This window comes from Crocuta crocuta, unplaced genomic scaffold, assembly GCF_008692635.1.
Source record: "Crocuta crocuta isolate KB4526 unplaced genomic scaffold, BGI_CrCroc_1.0 scaffold9, whole genome shotgun sequence".
In the NCBI taxonomy this organism is placed as follows: Eukaryota; Metazoa; Chordata; class Mammalia; order Carnivora; family Hyaenidae; genus Crocuta; species Crocuta crocuta.
In genome coordinates, this window is record NW_027551567.1 from 3,036,731 (window position 1) to 3,052,170 (window position 15,440).

Below are 15,440 nucleotides of genomic sequence, written 5' to 3' on the forward strand. Positions count from 1 at the left end.
TTTCTAACAAGATGGTTCTGTGTCAAATCATCTTAGGTGGGAGAGGGCGTATATTTAACTGATCTCTTGTGTGGTTTTGTGATTGGAGTTGGTTCTGGCTATGCCCAGAAATGAAATATTTGAAAAATCACATCTAGTAGAAGAGACTAGAAAATATGGCAGCCGATAGGGGCATTAAGCCCCCAAACTAGAGCCTCCTCTCCCCTTGTATCTAATCTCACAAAAGGGGAATGACGCAAGCCTGTGAACTCAGCCACAAAGAAGGCCAATTCAGCACTCCACGCAAACATTCTTGGACTATCCTGAGCTTTAATTCTATACTCCTTTTGCGAATTTTTGTTTTCAATAGAAAAATCTGGGGCTAGGATTTAAAGTTCTATAACAGCATAGGATCATCATCATAAAATGGCTTGGTATTGTAACTTGTGAGTGACAGCTCTAACTACTTCTCCAGGATAGAATTCCCACAAATTACTTATTGATGAATCAATTGCCCTGAATGCCAGTTACCATTACAAGATGTTACCAAGAGATACGCTAATTCCTCTCCAGAACACTATTGCTTTATGTCCATTGCTAATTGTGGGAGGAAAAGCTGTGCTAGTTTCTAAGATAAAAATAATCCAAAAGCTAGACATGTAATAATCCTTGCCTTGTAAATTTCATTCTAACAGTCACTTGTGTTTATGATAATAGAGTTTGAAGATATATTTTAACCTGTCAATGAGAGTCCCAAATCATATGCATAAATATGAACTAAGTATTCTGAGTTATTTCCTGACTATAAAAGGGATCTTCTGAAGCAGAATTAAGACTCTTGGATTCCTGATGTTTGAATACAACTTTGCACCCTTAATTTAATGACCAGCTCTTGCATAATCTGAAGAAATAAATGTAACCTCCAAATTTATCTAAGGTTTGAAAAAAGTTTTGAAATAGGAAAATTCAGTCTAGTTCAAAATGTCTTCATTGTAAATAGTAACTCAAACTCGCTGTTATTTCCATTTGCTAAAAATAAATGCAAATGTCTTTGTCTGGTCTTCAGTATACCTGAACAGAAGAAGTGGCTCTCTGCATCATATTACTTGAGGATTGTTTTCCTCAAAATTCTTCTCTGTTCACCATTGGTAGGAAGTAAAACATGTCCTCTTTAATGCCTGTTATCCATTTAACCCATCCCACCACCAACCCCTGCCCCCAGTAGCCCTCAGTTTGTTCTCTGTATTTAATAGTCTCTTATGGTTTGCCTCCCTCTCTGTTTTTACCTTATTTGTCTTTCCCTTCCCCTGTGTTCATCGCCTTTGGGTTATTAATCATGTTATTGGTGTCACTCCTTCTAAAGGGTTGTTTCTTTGTGTCTGTGTCTTCAGAGATTGGAAACTCCTCGAAAACTGAGAATCTCCTTAGTCATTCCTATGTTCTCTTGCCCCTAATGCCCCTTGATGCCCTGATATCTAGCAACATGACAAGCAAAATATTTCTCAACAGATGGCTATTGAACAAAAGAATTCATAATTAAATACAAAAATATAGCTAATTGATTCAAAAATTCAAGACTGGAAGTATGATAGTGTTTTTCTCTTTATCATAAAAAAGTCAACTTCATTTTAAAGTAAACTATTCTATTTTAAACAAAATTATCCCTAGTATACGATTAACTGTAATGGAAAGAAGTAGATTTGCATAAAGACCCTGCTCTATCCATATGTGGCCCATTCTACCACCTTGAATCATTCTACAGTTCCCAAATATCTACATTGTACATCACTTCCATTGAACATTTCCAGAAGGAGAGCAAGAAGTATATCCAGGTTGCGTTGTACTTCAGTATGATAGCCTTGGCTCTGGAAGTATTACTTTTTCTAGGCAACAAATCACAGCTATTACAAAAATCAGAGTTAGAGCCAATGAGGTCTCTGATTTATGATTACTTGTAATTTTTACAATGAAAAGAAATAGAGAAATTTCACTGAGACATTTCAGGGCACATACCGTGGTCAAGACATCCAAGGTAAGCTTGCATTTGTTGTCAGTGTAATTCCTTGAATTGCATCGGCATATTTCTAGATGAACTTCATATTGAGGTGAAACACCAGTCACACAGTGTATGCCCAAGTGAGGTAAAACAAGAACCATATTGCTGTATTTTCTGGTTAGATTGGTGGCTTTTTTTTTTTTTTTTTTTTGAGAGAGAGAGAGAGCCCAAGTGGAGGAAAGGGGCAAAGGGAGAGAGAGAATCTTAAGCAGATGCCACACTCAACATGGAGCCTGATGTGGGGCTGGATTCCACCACCCTGGGATCATGACCTGAGCTGAAATCAAGAGACAGATGTTCAACCAACTGAGCCCTCCAGGCACCTCAGGATGGTTTTAATATGGAAGCACCAGAAAACTCAATATGTTTAATAACAAGGTAATATGTTGGCATTGGCTAGAATGCAAAAGCCAAAGGTCGGATAGCTTGAGGGTTAGCTAATTTAGTGGATCCAATTATTTTTTAGCCTTTGGTGTTTATGTCTCTGAATATATTACATTTTAGATTCATCTTTAAGATGAAATCAAGGTGGCTGCATCCTTCTAGGCCTCACAACCATTCAGGATAATAACAGGGAAACACAAACACTGCCCTTTGCTGTATTCTCACTTAAGATAGAAAAAAATATTTCCTAACAGTTTTGCAAACTTCATCTCACATCTCATCATCACATGCCCAATCAGGAACATGCCACATCCTAAAACTGAGGTCCTGCCCCCAATCACAGGACTTCTATACACAGTGAGGGCATGAAATGGGCATGAAAGAGAAAATGATCATTTCCAACCATACCATTATTACACCAGGTCTATAGAACAGCTATTAAAAACAACTCTAATACTTTTAGCTAAAAATGAAATTTCTCTCTTTTGAAACTTATGCAAAGTAACAAAAAAGATGCAATAAGGCAGGGGACAACCTCAAATCACACAGTATAAAATATCTGCCAAATATTATAACATTTGGGTCAAAATAAATAAGGATATTGAGAGACAACATGTACTTTTCAGACTTCTGGCAAAATATTGAGAAGCTAAAATAAGTGTCACTGTCCAAAAAGACCATGCAAGAATGTTGTAATTAGAAGGGCAAGATTTGGCTATATATCAGGCAATGAGGAGTGTTTACAGTAAGAGCAGGTAATATGGTTTGACAGAGGTGATAAACATAAGAACCAAACTGTCAAACTGAAAAGATCCAACATGCACATAATGGAATTTCTGAAGAATAAAACAGAACATACAAAACAGAAAAAAGTATCCAATAATACAATAGAAGAAAAGTCTTCTGGAATAATTAATTGATAGAACTGAATCTACAGGTTGAAAGAAAAATCTTGACACTGAAAAAATGATACAGAATAATCAATGCCAAGCTATATAGTGATAAGGTGACCAATCTTCAAGAACAAAAAAAAATGAATTTTGAGTTTATCCACACGTAAAAAAATAAGTTTCTAAGGTGGCACAAATAACCAAGTTGTTCCCAGAGACTTCAGTAACAATTAATGCTGTAAATCACAGATCAGTGTCTACAAACTTCTAAAAGAAATTAAGTACATACAAGAATTGGAGATGGTTTCAAGGAAGTGGCACTTTTCTTTAGATTAAATACTGTCAGGAAGCAACAGCATTTTTGTGATTGAGTGCCCAAATAAATTCTTTTTTAAAAGGTGAGAAGAATTTAGCAAGGCCAAAGTTGTGATTGGGAAAGAATCAGCACTCAAATGAGGCAGAATAGGGAGATATGTGGTTATTTTTGTGATTTGGACAATGTTCATGTTTTTGTCTGAAGATGATTTTCTCTGAAATTGTGCTCAGCAGAACACCAGGGCCTCGTCACAAGTGGCCAGGCTGGCTCCTGGCCGTCAGGCTCTGCTGTCCCTCTTCTTCATCTGTCTGTGGTAAAAAGTTATATTGTGAATACAAATGCCTGTGGATTGTGTTTTGGGACTTTAGGTATTCCTTAGAAGCTTGAATCTGCCAAATAGAATCAATACTTATTAAGTAGCTGTAATGAGCAAACGCAGTTCCAAGATTTCATTATGTTATGCATCTATCTGCTGTTACAATTTTTTGAATGCGGGCTTTGCACTGCAGTAGTTACAAAAACTATAGTAGTAATAGTAATCATAGCTGCCATTTATTGTGTCCAAGACATACCACACACCAGGTAGGTGCTCTGTCCTTGCATCTCTTTTACCTCTCTTGAAACCCAGGGAGGTAGATATAATTACAGATCATGAAAGATAAACTCAGAGAGTATACATAACTTCCCCGAGGTCACACACAAAATATGAGGCAAAGACACATTTCCACTTCTCTCTAACCTCAAATCCCATATCATTTGGGGGATAAATGTTAATAAGTTTTCAGAAACCTATTATTTTCTGTTATCAAAAGAGAACAGGAAATGCTAAAAACAGCAGTAGCAGCAACAACAATAGCATAGAAAGTGCTTTTTGTTAAACAAAAAGAAAACTCTTGAGACCGCCTCCTTCGCTCATATAAGGTTTTTTATCTAAAATTTATTGGATTACCTAATATTGGCATAATGACTTTCTTATCATCATTTTCTTCTTTCAGCTGATCTCAACTAACTAGTTTAGAATAGCTTTCTTTTTCTCCAGATTTCTAGTCTCCCTGGTGGGTTAAATTTAGGTAGTTAGTTTATCCAAAGCACAAAGAAGAACCCATTTGCGGTGGCATAAATCACATGATCACAGAGAACAAAATTCCTGACCTATGTAGTATCTCCTGCTGGTAATGAGGTGATGAGCTGAGAGGCCAAGACAAAACATTTTTGGCTAACAATTCCTTTACAAGATTTCCCTTTTCTGAGCTGCCCTTGAACTAGAACATTGCATGAAATATGCCATCTGGCCAATGAAACTTCCCAGGAATTAGCTCACCAAGGATGCTTTATCTTTTAAAAAGTTTACCCTAGGTTCCCAAAAGAGGCCAGGACTACTAAATGAGGGTTGGGTCCTTGAGGTTACAACACTCTCCCACACTACCTTTTCTGGGTTCTAAGTCTTGGATTGCCCTCTGAACTGTTGAAAAAAATGGCGGAGGAGAGATGAGGCGTTATACTGGTGTAGGGATCATGGTGAAGGGAGAACCTGGCTTTAGAGATCTCAGCCTTACAGGTATCCAGTTTGACCTAAGGGAAACCTACTGGTTTCAGAGGAAGATGCTCCAGCCTGCAGGAGAAGAGACAATAGTCCAACTCCAGGCGGTACCTGGATGAGTCCTTTGGTTCGGACGGAACAGAAAAATTGATGGGAGAAGAGCTATTTCAAGATACTGTATGAACCAATCAACAGGAACAAAGAACCATTAATATTTACTTAGTTGACAATTGGAACTGATATTTATATGTAAAATTTTTATACAGAGAGAAACAGTTTTTGGCATGCTTGTGTCAAAGTTTGAATCTAGTGGTCTCTTATCCCTCTGCATTTCGATGATGGCAGTTCTTTCTAAGTACTAGATAGCGACAGCTCAAGCTTCCAATCCACTTGACCGCAGAAGTCGAGCCCTTAACAAGGCTTCCTTCACTGATTCCACCAGGAATGCTGCAAATTGCACACACCTGTCTGGTTGTACCCTATCACCCATCCCTTACTAACCCCTGTGCCCCCTCACAGTGCTGCCCCCCTTCCTTTCATTATTTCTCCCAAATATAGGCCTTGATCTATTCCTCACTTCTCCAAAGCTCAGCCAAGACCATCACTTTAACTAAATCTTACTGCTGGTCTAGGAATCACAAAAGGTAATTAAAGAAATTATAAACAGTTTAAAAATTGGTACAAAACTAGAATATGCCCAAGGTCCCTAGATTGTGCACACCTACACTGTCCATTATTGGTGTCTCTCTCCTGGTGTCTCATGACCTTCTTCCAAGCTACCAGTGCCAATCTGACCATCCTTTCTCACTCAGTCTAAGCCCTCCACCTCTCAGAGGCTCCCTTTCACTCCCAGAGTCAGAGAAGCTTCTCCTGAGATATTACTCCTCTCACAAAGGGAACAGACTTGTGGCTGTGTGATGAAACTCACCACTCCTACTTTTACCACTTACAACAATCACAAATGTTTTTTCTTCATCTTTGCTTAACCATGAAGCTAAAATAGATGTTTTTTCAATACAAAAAACTTTTCTCTCAAAGTTGAACTTATATCCCCACTTCTAATAGAAGTTTCAGACTTATCTCCAACACTGTCAAAGAATGTGGAAGGTCCAGTCTCAGGTACAGCACCCTGTAAAATGAGGCATAGACAATATATTTTTGATATTACCATAAATATTATCAATTCCATTGGTACAACACAACAAAAAGCAGTTGATCCTACCAGATTCTCCAAAAAAAAAAGAAAAAATATATTGATTAAAGTATTTCTCCCAATATCTTTCTTTCTAGAAAGCAAATGTCCAAAGAGCATCCCTTGGACCAGAATACTGTCAGAAATCTGACATTATTATGGAGTTGTATATATTTGGTAGTAAACAATTTAATAACATAAAGGCACTTATTTTTTTCCTAGCAAAAGCATACTTTGGACCATTCTTTTTTTTTTAAGTTTATGTATTTATTTTGGGAGACAGAGAGAGAGAGAGAGAGAGAGCGCGCACAGGGGATAGGGGCAGAAAGAAAGAATCCCAAGCAGGCTCAAGCTCATGAACTGTGTGATCATGACCTGAGCTTAAACCAAGAGTTGGATGCTTAACCAACTGAATCATCCAGGTGCCCCTACTTTGAACCATTCTTAATTATGCAGTGGAAGAGTCTGTGGGTTCCTACCAACACAACAAAGGACCTGGGATCCAGTTGGGCCTCCTTAGTGAAATTAGCACCATTCAAACCCGTGGTCCCTTGTTTAAACTTTCCATCTCAAAAATGTCTTTTGTCACTCAGCCCCATCTGCACCCTCCATTTTGCTAGCAGCCTTTAAGTTATTAAATGATTATTGCATTACCTCACATTTCTTCTAGTTCTTTATGAAATGAGCTTGGTACTAGGTTTTACCAATCTTGTTCAACGTGGCCATCTTTATTAATGGTGTAAATGGATTTTTGGCCATCTGTAGTAAGTTATTTTCTCATGCTCCTAAATTCTATTTCCCTTGTTGAGATGATCATTTCCTTGTATTTATATGATTCCTTTCACACACACCCTGGCCTTTCTCCATAGCGTTTTGCACCCTGACCTAATCCCTAACCAACAAAACAACAGCCCCCTGTCTATTCACATGTAATCCCTTCTTCCCTTTTTTTCTGAAATCCTTTCATTCTCATTCTACCCTCATGGCTATCTTGTACCGTTCATTTTACCTTTTCAGATAGCTGATAGAGTCAATCTATTGGTCTGAAATTTGCCTATAGCAATTTCGTATCTAGAACCATGACCTTTAGCTTTCGGAAGTAATGGGGGTGGGGGTACTCCATTTGCACCAAAATGCTACAAAATGGCCTCTGTTAGATCTCACCCAAATTCTAACCCAAGAGTACAGTTGACTGCGTGATCTCATAGAGTTCCTTGGCTTTGTCTATTAAATTCTGTTTTCCTTTTTAAAAACATCAATCCTATTTACGTTCAGAATTTCTGTTTATCTTATTGCCACCTTAAATGTAGCATACTCATAAATTAGCGGTGTGTCTGAAGGAAGCTAAACTTGAGGTCAGAAAACTAGAGTTAAAATCTACTGCTTAACACTCATATAATATGGGGTAAATTCTTCAGCTTCTTCTAAGCCTTAGTTTCCTCATCTTTAAAAGCAGGCTAACACTTACCTCAAACAGATGTTACAAGGATCCAATGAGATCACAAGCCTGAACATAAATTGCTCAGCTCTGTTGATTATCGTTATGCTCAAGGACATCTCACACAGCATCAGGAAGATTAAGGTAAACGATGTTGAAGCACTTTTAGGTAAAAACTTTAATATGTGTACAAAGTATATGCCATAACATTAGATCATCTTCTCCTGTTATCTTCTCATCCATTGCATCTGGAAAGGCACTAATACCTTGCTTATCTGGGCATAATAGTGCTAGAGTTTTTGTACAAGCAGGAATTAGGGACAGCATTCTAGTATAGTAGAAGGAAAAGGAGAGCTACATTTGCATAGCATTGGGAATCTTCTATTTTTTGCATCAAAAACTTGATGAAGCTGGTGAAATTATGAGAGCCTACAAATTCCCCAACCCCTCCCCTAACCCCCATTTTTCCTCTTGGCGTTGCCACTGGTTGGATACAAAGGGGAGAAGGAACTGCCTCTATTTTATAAGTCAGCCCTTAAACATACCACCCGACACAACCCTTGGATTGGACATGGCAGCCAGAAGCATGCATTATGCTTGCACTTTCTAAGAGTGTAGGAAAATCTTCCTAATGAGCACAAGGAAATTGAGAAACATATAGAAAATAAAAGTCCCACCATTTTCCATTTTAAGTCTCATTATATGAGAGTATGCACCTCTGGAGAGCAGCAGCGCACTCACTCTTTTCCCCTCTCAGAGCTTGCAACATTCTGTCCACCAAAAAAGTCTTAATGTACTGCTCAGAACAGATTATTCTCTCTCAGCTTGTGCCATAAATGCCAATCATTTTCAGATGCAAAAGGCATAATTATCACCATATTTTTGAGAACAGCCATTTTTAGACACCCACTATGTACCAAGTACCATGCAAGATACATAAGACACAAAGACTATATCATGCTGTTAGAGTCCTCAAAGAGCTAATAATTTAGGTGGAGAGGTTAAGAAAAATGTAAAAAAATAAAGGAAGGAGCATAAATTCAATGTAAGAAGATCAATACAGAAGATTAGAGGCAGTAGAGATCCTTGTGGGATTTGTGGGAAGTGTGAGATGCTAATTCCTTCTCTACACCCAACACTCTCTGTACCTCCCACCCCCTAGCATTTCCCCCTCTTTCTTTTAGTAGTAAGGCACTGAAGTTACCTGGGATCAAACTCCAGATCGAAATTACATCTCTCAGCCTCCCTTGCAGCTAAGTATGGTCATGTGACTAAGTACTGCCTAATGAGATGTGAATGGTAAATGGTGTGAACAACTTCCAAGTCCCACCTTTCAAAAAAAGTCCTACTTTACCCACCACTTTGTCTTTTGCCTTTATTATAGGCTAGAACATGGACTTGTGCCTTTTGTCCTTTCTAAAGCTCTCACCACATGGAAGATAGAGGGGCCCCTGGGGGCTCAGTAGGTTAAGCCTGTGACTCTTGATTTTGGTTCAGGTAATGATCTCACGGTTTGTGGGTTCCAGCCTCTGTTAGCCCAGAGCCTGCTTGGGATCTTCTCTCTCCCACTCTCTCTGTCCCTCCCCTGCCTCAAAAATAAATAAATAAACCTAAAAAAAGAACAAGACAGAAAATCTCTGATTTATCTCATAGACAAGAGTGGCCTAGCCATTCTAGACTTCCTGCCTACCTCTAGCCTATTGTATAGGAAAGTAAGTCTCTATTTTATTTAAGTTTATTAAATACTTTGGACTCTCTATTATAGTAGCTTATCCTGTACAGTGGTAAAAAGGAAGTGTAGTGATGGAATGCCTTGAAAGGTGGCTAACACATAGATGAAAAAGGAAGTGAAAATGAGGGGCCAGAGGGAGAAAGAATATATGAGTTCTGAATTTAAAAATGACAGCAAAGATGTGGATGTATCACATGACATGCCTGATGAAGAGTTCATGGATCAATTTTGTTGAAGGTAAAGATATACATCCAGGAGGGGTTAGAGACAAAGTTCAAGTTGGGTTTGTGCCAAACTGTAGAAGCACTTAAATACAAGCTATGTAATAAAGTAAAATTCTTCACATAAGAAATGGGACCAATGTTTTAATAGAAGGGTGCTGAGTGACCAGAGGCAGCTACCAGAGATGCCTCAGAAGGGCTAAGAAAAGGGGAGTCTGAATGGATGGAAAGAAAGAATAGATTCTGGAGAGACATCTATGGGACTTGGTGACTACTTGGGTATGCAGAGGTGAGATTTTGAACCTACTGACTGGAGAGTGGTAATATCACAGAGGAGGTACTTTAAAATATATGTATATATATATAAAGGAAACTTTGGTTTTATATGATAGCAGTGTATCCATGAGGAAATATCCAACAGCAGAAATGCAAAATTAAAGCTCTGGGGATCTGTTCAAGCTGGAGATACATAATTAGAGGTAACCAAAAGAAAGATTAAAGCCATAAGAAAAAAAAAAAGAATGACAAAGTGATAGATGAAAAACAACAACAAAAAGAACACTGTTATTGAAGGCCAAGGGAGGATTTTTTATAAAATAGGAACAAATCGACATGACAGCAAGTGAGAGAGAAGGTAACTACAGAAATAGATTGAACATGGCTTCTGGGTTCATGTTCTCTTCATCTGTATATCCTCACATCTAGCTTTACTTAAATTTTTTTTTCTCTAAAATCTGTTCTTTTTTACTTCTCTCTGCTGCCAAGCCACTCATCACATCCTGCCTTGATTTACACAAACTCCTTCTCATTGGCCTCTTTCTCATCAGTTCCCTACTCCAATCTTTGCCAAATGTTACTGCCAAGTCCATTTTCCTTTCCTGCTGTTCAGACTGTTTCTCCCACTCTGCTTTGGCTTCTCTTCACCTTCCAGCCTTTCCCCCAACTCCACCTGCTTACAATTCTTCCTCATCCTTCCTACAAGCGCCCAGTGCACACACACCCCCACTCTTCCTCTGGCCCTGTCATCAACTCTAGCATCTTCAACCGTCAGACGCAGGCACTCCTAACTTCAGGCCAACACCCGACGTCATCCTCCCCCACAGATCTCCCAACTCGTGTGCACAACACAGCTCCTAGTCCTGCTGCAAAGAAACCCAGCATAACCACTTCCTTTATGAAGCTTGCTAGCTCTAATAACTGTATTCCGTGTGCTGCTTTTCTCCAGAGTATACAAAAGAGTATTGCTTGTACTGTACTCTTTCCTGTCCCTATTACCTCTAGGGCCTTATATTGTTTGTTCTGGAAGAACATGATTTCATTACTGTCAGATGATTTCTGTTCCTTGTAAAGCACTTATTGGTGTTACCTTGGGGTACCGCGTAAATAATACAAATCTCACAATGCCTCTTTGATGAGAGGGCTTAAACCCAACCAGTGTGTCCAAAAGCACCTTGAGTTTCGTCTCAGTAATGCCTGGAAGAAGACCATATCTGTCAAGAAAAGGAAGAAGATTAATGTGCAAAAAGGGAGCTGTGGTTTTTCTATTGTCCTCAACAAATAATACACACCAAAAAACATTTATCTGAGTGAAAAAGAAATTCAGTGGGCATTACAGGTAGCTCAGCATAAAATCCTGTACAGCTGTAGAAGCATTTCTCAAGGACATATCCTGTCATTATATAAAGCAACTATTTAATTGCCACCTTTGCAGTCAAATGCTCTACCACTGAGCTATACCCCCTTTAATTGTCACCTTTGAACCATTGCTCCTGCAAGTTTCACTTAGCAGAGATACTAATGTACTTCATTTTTTATGAAAATACTTACTATAGAGCCTAGGGAATTAATTTCAAATAAGATCTATATTTATAAATACATAGGTAAAAATAATAAACTAGTATACATGTCTGTAAGAGCATGATTTAGATAATTGTTGCTCAATCCTAAATTTCTTCTTTTCAGGAAAAAAAGACTTGAATACCTATCATTAATTTAAATGCACTTGATATTCCCACAAAATGTAGAAATCGAATAGCAAAGAAAGATGTGTCCTTTTTTTGCATTTTATTTCCTTTATATTGTGAACAAACACTTGATAAGCAACACCCAAGTTTTATTTTCAACAAGAGTCAGAAAACTGTCAAAGACAGACTATTTTCCATCATACAAATGACTTGATCACAGATAATAAAACTGTGGTAACCTCAGAGCCTAAATAACCATGTAAATGGGTTCTCTGTTCCTTGAGGCAGATGGTGGATCACAACAGAGATAGGTTATGAATTCCAAAAAGATTGTCCTCCAGGGTATAACAAAAAATAACTGGAGAAGTAGACTTAAAATATAGTTAAAGTGGAACCAAAACAGAAAAATCACATCAATTTTTAAGAGTTCAAGAAGACAGAAGCAGAGAACATACAGATTGTATTAAAACTACTCTGGGAAGAAAATCATTTTGAATTGAGATATTATGCATATGTTAACAGAAGGAAATTGGAATGTATTTCAACAGGATGAATAACGTTATCTGATTCATTATATGTCAGGTCCAAAATTGTAGGAAACTGTAGCCCACTATGTCTATTAACCACCTTCTACCTGCTGCTGGCCCAGAGGTGTGCCCACCCCAAGCCTAGTCATTGTTGGAAGCTCTCAAACTCTTGTTTCTAGATCGTAGCTGAATAACGTGAGAGTGAATTAGGAACTATTATGGAAGAGAATTAGTTCTAATTAAGGAGATCTTGCATTTTCAGTAGGACTCAAAGGAACCCAGATTAAAATATAGACTACCTTATCTAGGTAAGGATCAATGGTCATCATTATCAAAAGGCCAATAATGAATGTCCAGGAAGGCATGTGCTAATGTGGTTTGGCAAAAAATTCAAGAGTACCGATTTCAGCACTGATTCCTTCCTATACATATTCTCAGGCCATTTGGCTATATTAATTTACATATAAATGTACACACACACATATCACTTGCTCCGGCATATATTCCCAGCCTCCTCTCCCACCTTTTTTCCCCTTTTTCTGTACTCCAGCTCAGCTAGCTTTCTCTCAGAATGTGTCATGCTCTTCCCTGACTCAGAGCCTTCACACTTGCTCTTCCCTCTGCCTAGGCTCTCCTCCCTGTTAACCAAGGTAACACCTATTCAGGGTTTAAGTCTCCTTTAATGTTATTTCCCCTACTAGAGCTTCACAGAAGTTTGCAGCTTTTTTTTCAATATATTAATCTCAGTTATGGTTAATTGTAATGTCCGTTTCCTAGGTAAATGATAAACTCCAAAAGAAGAGGGATCTTATCTGTCCCCCACCCCCCACAAACTGTATTCCTAATGCCTAGTATAGTATCTGGCTCATAGGAATGGCTCAATGAATATTAGTTGAATGAAAGGACAAATGTAGAATTTTTTGTTGAGTAGGGTGTTACCTGAACACTTCAAAAAGTCCTGCTGCTGCATACACAGAGACCAATGCCTTGAAGTACAAAAAAGGAAAGCTTCTTTTAGATACATAACTGCTTGCTTCATTTATCTCCTGAATCCAGATGCAGACTTCAAGGCATTCCCTGTGGATATTTTGGTGACCAGGAAAAGTAACAAATGCCTGGAATTTAGGAGTAGATAGGACTAGAAGGTGCCTATGGATAAGTCTGTCTGGAGAGGGAAGAGACTGGCCCCATAAATCTTTAGTGGTGTACAGTGGACTTCTCATGTACCAGAGCAGATTGATCCCCCTACACCCAGACTATAACTGAGGGTCTTTGTGAGACCTGGAGTGATTTCATGGAGACCTCGAACATATTATAATCTACTTCAATATAAGGTCTGTTGATTATTATAACCTAGTGTAGTGTGGTCACAATACTCAAGAGAGGAATCCTTGGTCTCAGGAATAGGATGATTTTAAGAAAGGCCATCCAGGTAAGTTTGAGCAGTGGAAGGTCTAAGTAACACTCAGGTATCTACTATGGTCAAGGTGCATTGCTGATATGTAGTATGTTATACATTATGAAAGACTAGTTCACTGAACCCTGCCGGACTCTTTGTAAACAGACCTATCAGACAGTCTTGCTCAAAACTATATTTCTGAGTTGGTATAGTATTAATATTCATTCATGCTTTCACTTTTGTTCAACAGACCAATAATTTGAAAAATATTATACCTAGGGTGCCTGGGTAGCTCAGTCAGTTGAGCGTCTGACTTTGGCTCAGGTCATCATCTCATGGTTTGTGTGTTTGAGCCATACATTGGGCTTGCTACTGTAAGTACAGAACCTGCTTCCAATCCTCTGCCCCCCACACTCTTTGCCCCTCCCCCACTTACTCTCTTTCAAAAATAAATATTAAAAAAATTACACCTATATTCCCTTCTTGGAGAGTCACAATGTGCATAGCATATTGAGGGGAAGTTCTGCACTAAAGAAGTCTTCAACTCATACGACCAGGAAAACTTGTTTTTCAGAAAACATTTGTGTGTCAATAAGGATAGTCTAGTAAAGCTGCTATGTCAAACAATCTCTAACCTTCAGTGGCTTAAAATAACAAGGTCTATTTCTATCTCATGCTGCATATCCTAGTTGGATTGACTGGAGGTCCTGTGTCATGTGAGTCTCACCCTGGGATCCAAGGTGTCTGTACAGTGAGCATCTAAGCATTTTTGGTCACTCTAGCAGAGAGGAGATAAGCTCTGGGTGTTTTCACAGTGAAAGTGAAATGTTCTAGTCTGAAAGTGAAACAATTAATTTTGTCTCATAACCCATTGGCCAGAACTAGTCACATGGTCCACACCTGACCACATGCCTGGAGACTAGACAGCCAGAAATACAACTAAACCTGTTAACCTCACTGAACATTAATGGTCATTGAACTACAGTTAGAAACCACTGCTGTTCACCGCTCTAAAATAAGGATGATAATTACCATTGAAGAATGTTTAACATCTATGCCATACTTAATCAGGGATAAGAAATGAAAGGTTGACTTTTTCCCCACACTAATCTAGGGAAGAGGGGTGTCACAAAAAAAAACTCCCCCAAAATTATTTTGGGAGATTTTATTAAAACAGTTCTTTTCACTAGAAGTTTCTAGTGGAATTCCCACAACAAATAACAATCATTTTCCAGCCAATTCTTGATTGCTTCTCTCAAATACAAATATAAAATGGAAAGCATGGATAATTCCACAATATAGCCTATCTCTAGGCTACTAGAGGGAAGTATACCATAAATGTCCATTTACAGTGTCTTTTTCACAGATGTGCTGTTAATGCTGTCATCAGGAAAACCTTGAAATAAGAGCAATGAAGTTGGCATACAATTCATCTATAAAAAATTAAGTATATTTTGTGCTACTATCATAACCTTTGAAAATTAATCTGTTAAGTCTCCCAAATCAAACTTTCTAGTATCTTGGTATCTGTCCTGATAGTTGGGCATAACTGTATCACATAATGACACAATACAAAAAGACAGTGATAATGTTCAGAAATAAGTACCTTCATTTTGAGATGTTATCACCTGTATACTAAGCACAATGAAGGCTCTTATCAGTGGACATTCAAAAGTTTTTAATGCACTTTTCTTCTGTGAGAAATACAGGGCATGCTAAATTATATCATTTACTCGGCCGTCTCCCAAGTTCCACCCCAGGTCCTCCTTACATACTTCCTATATACAATTATAGTTGCATTA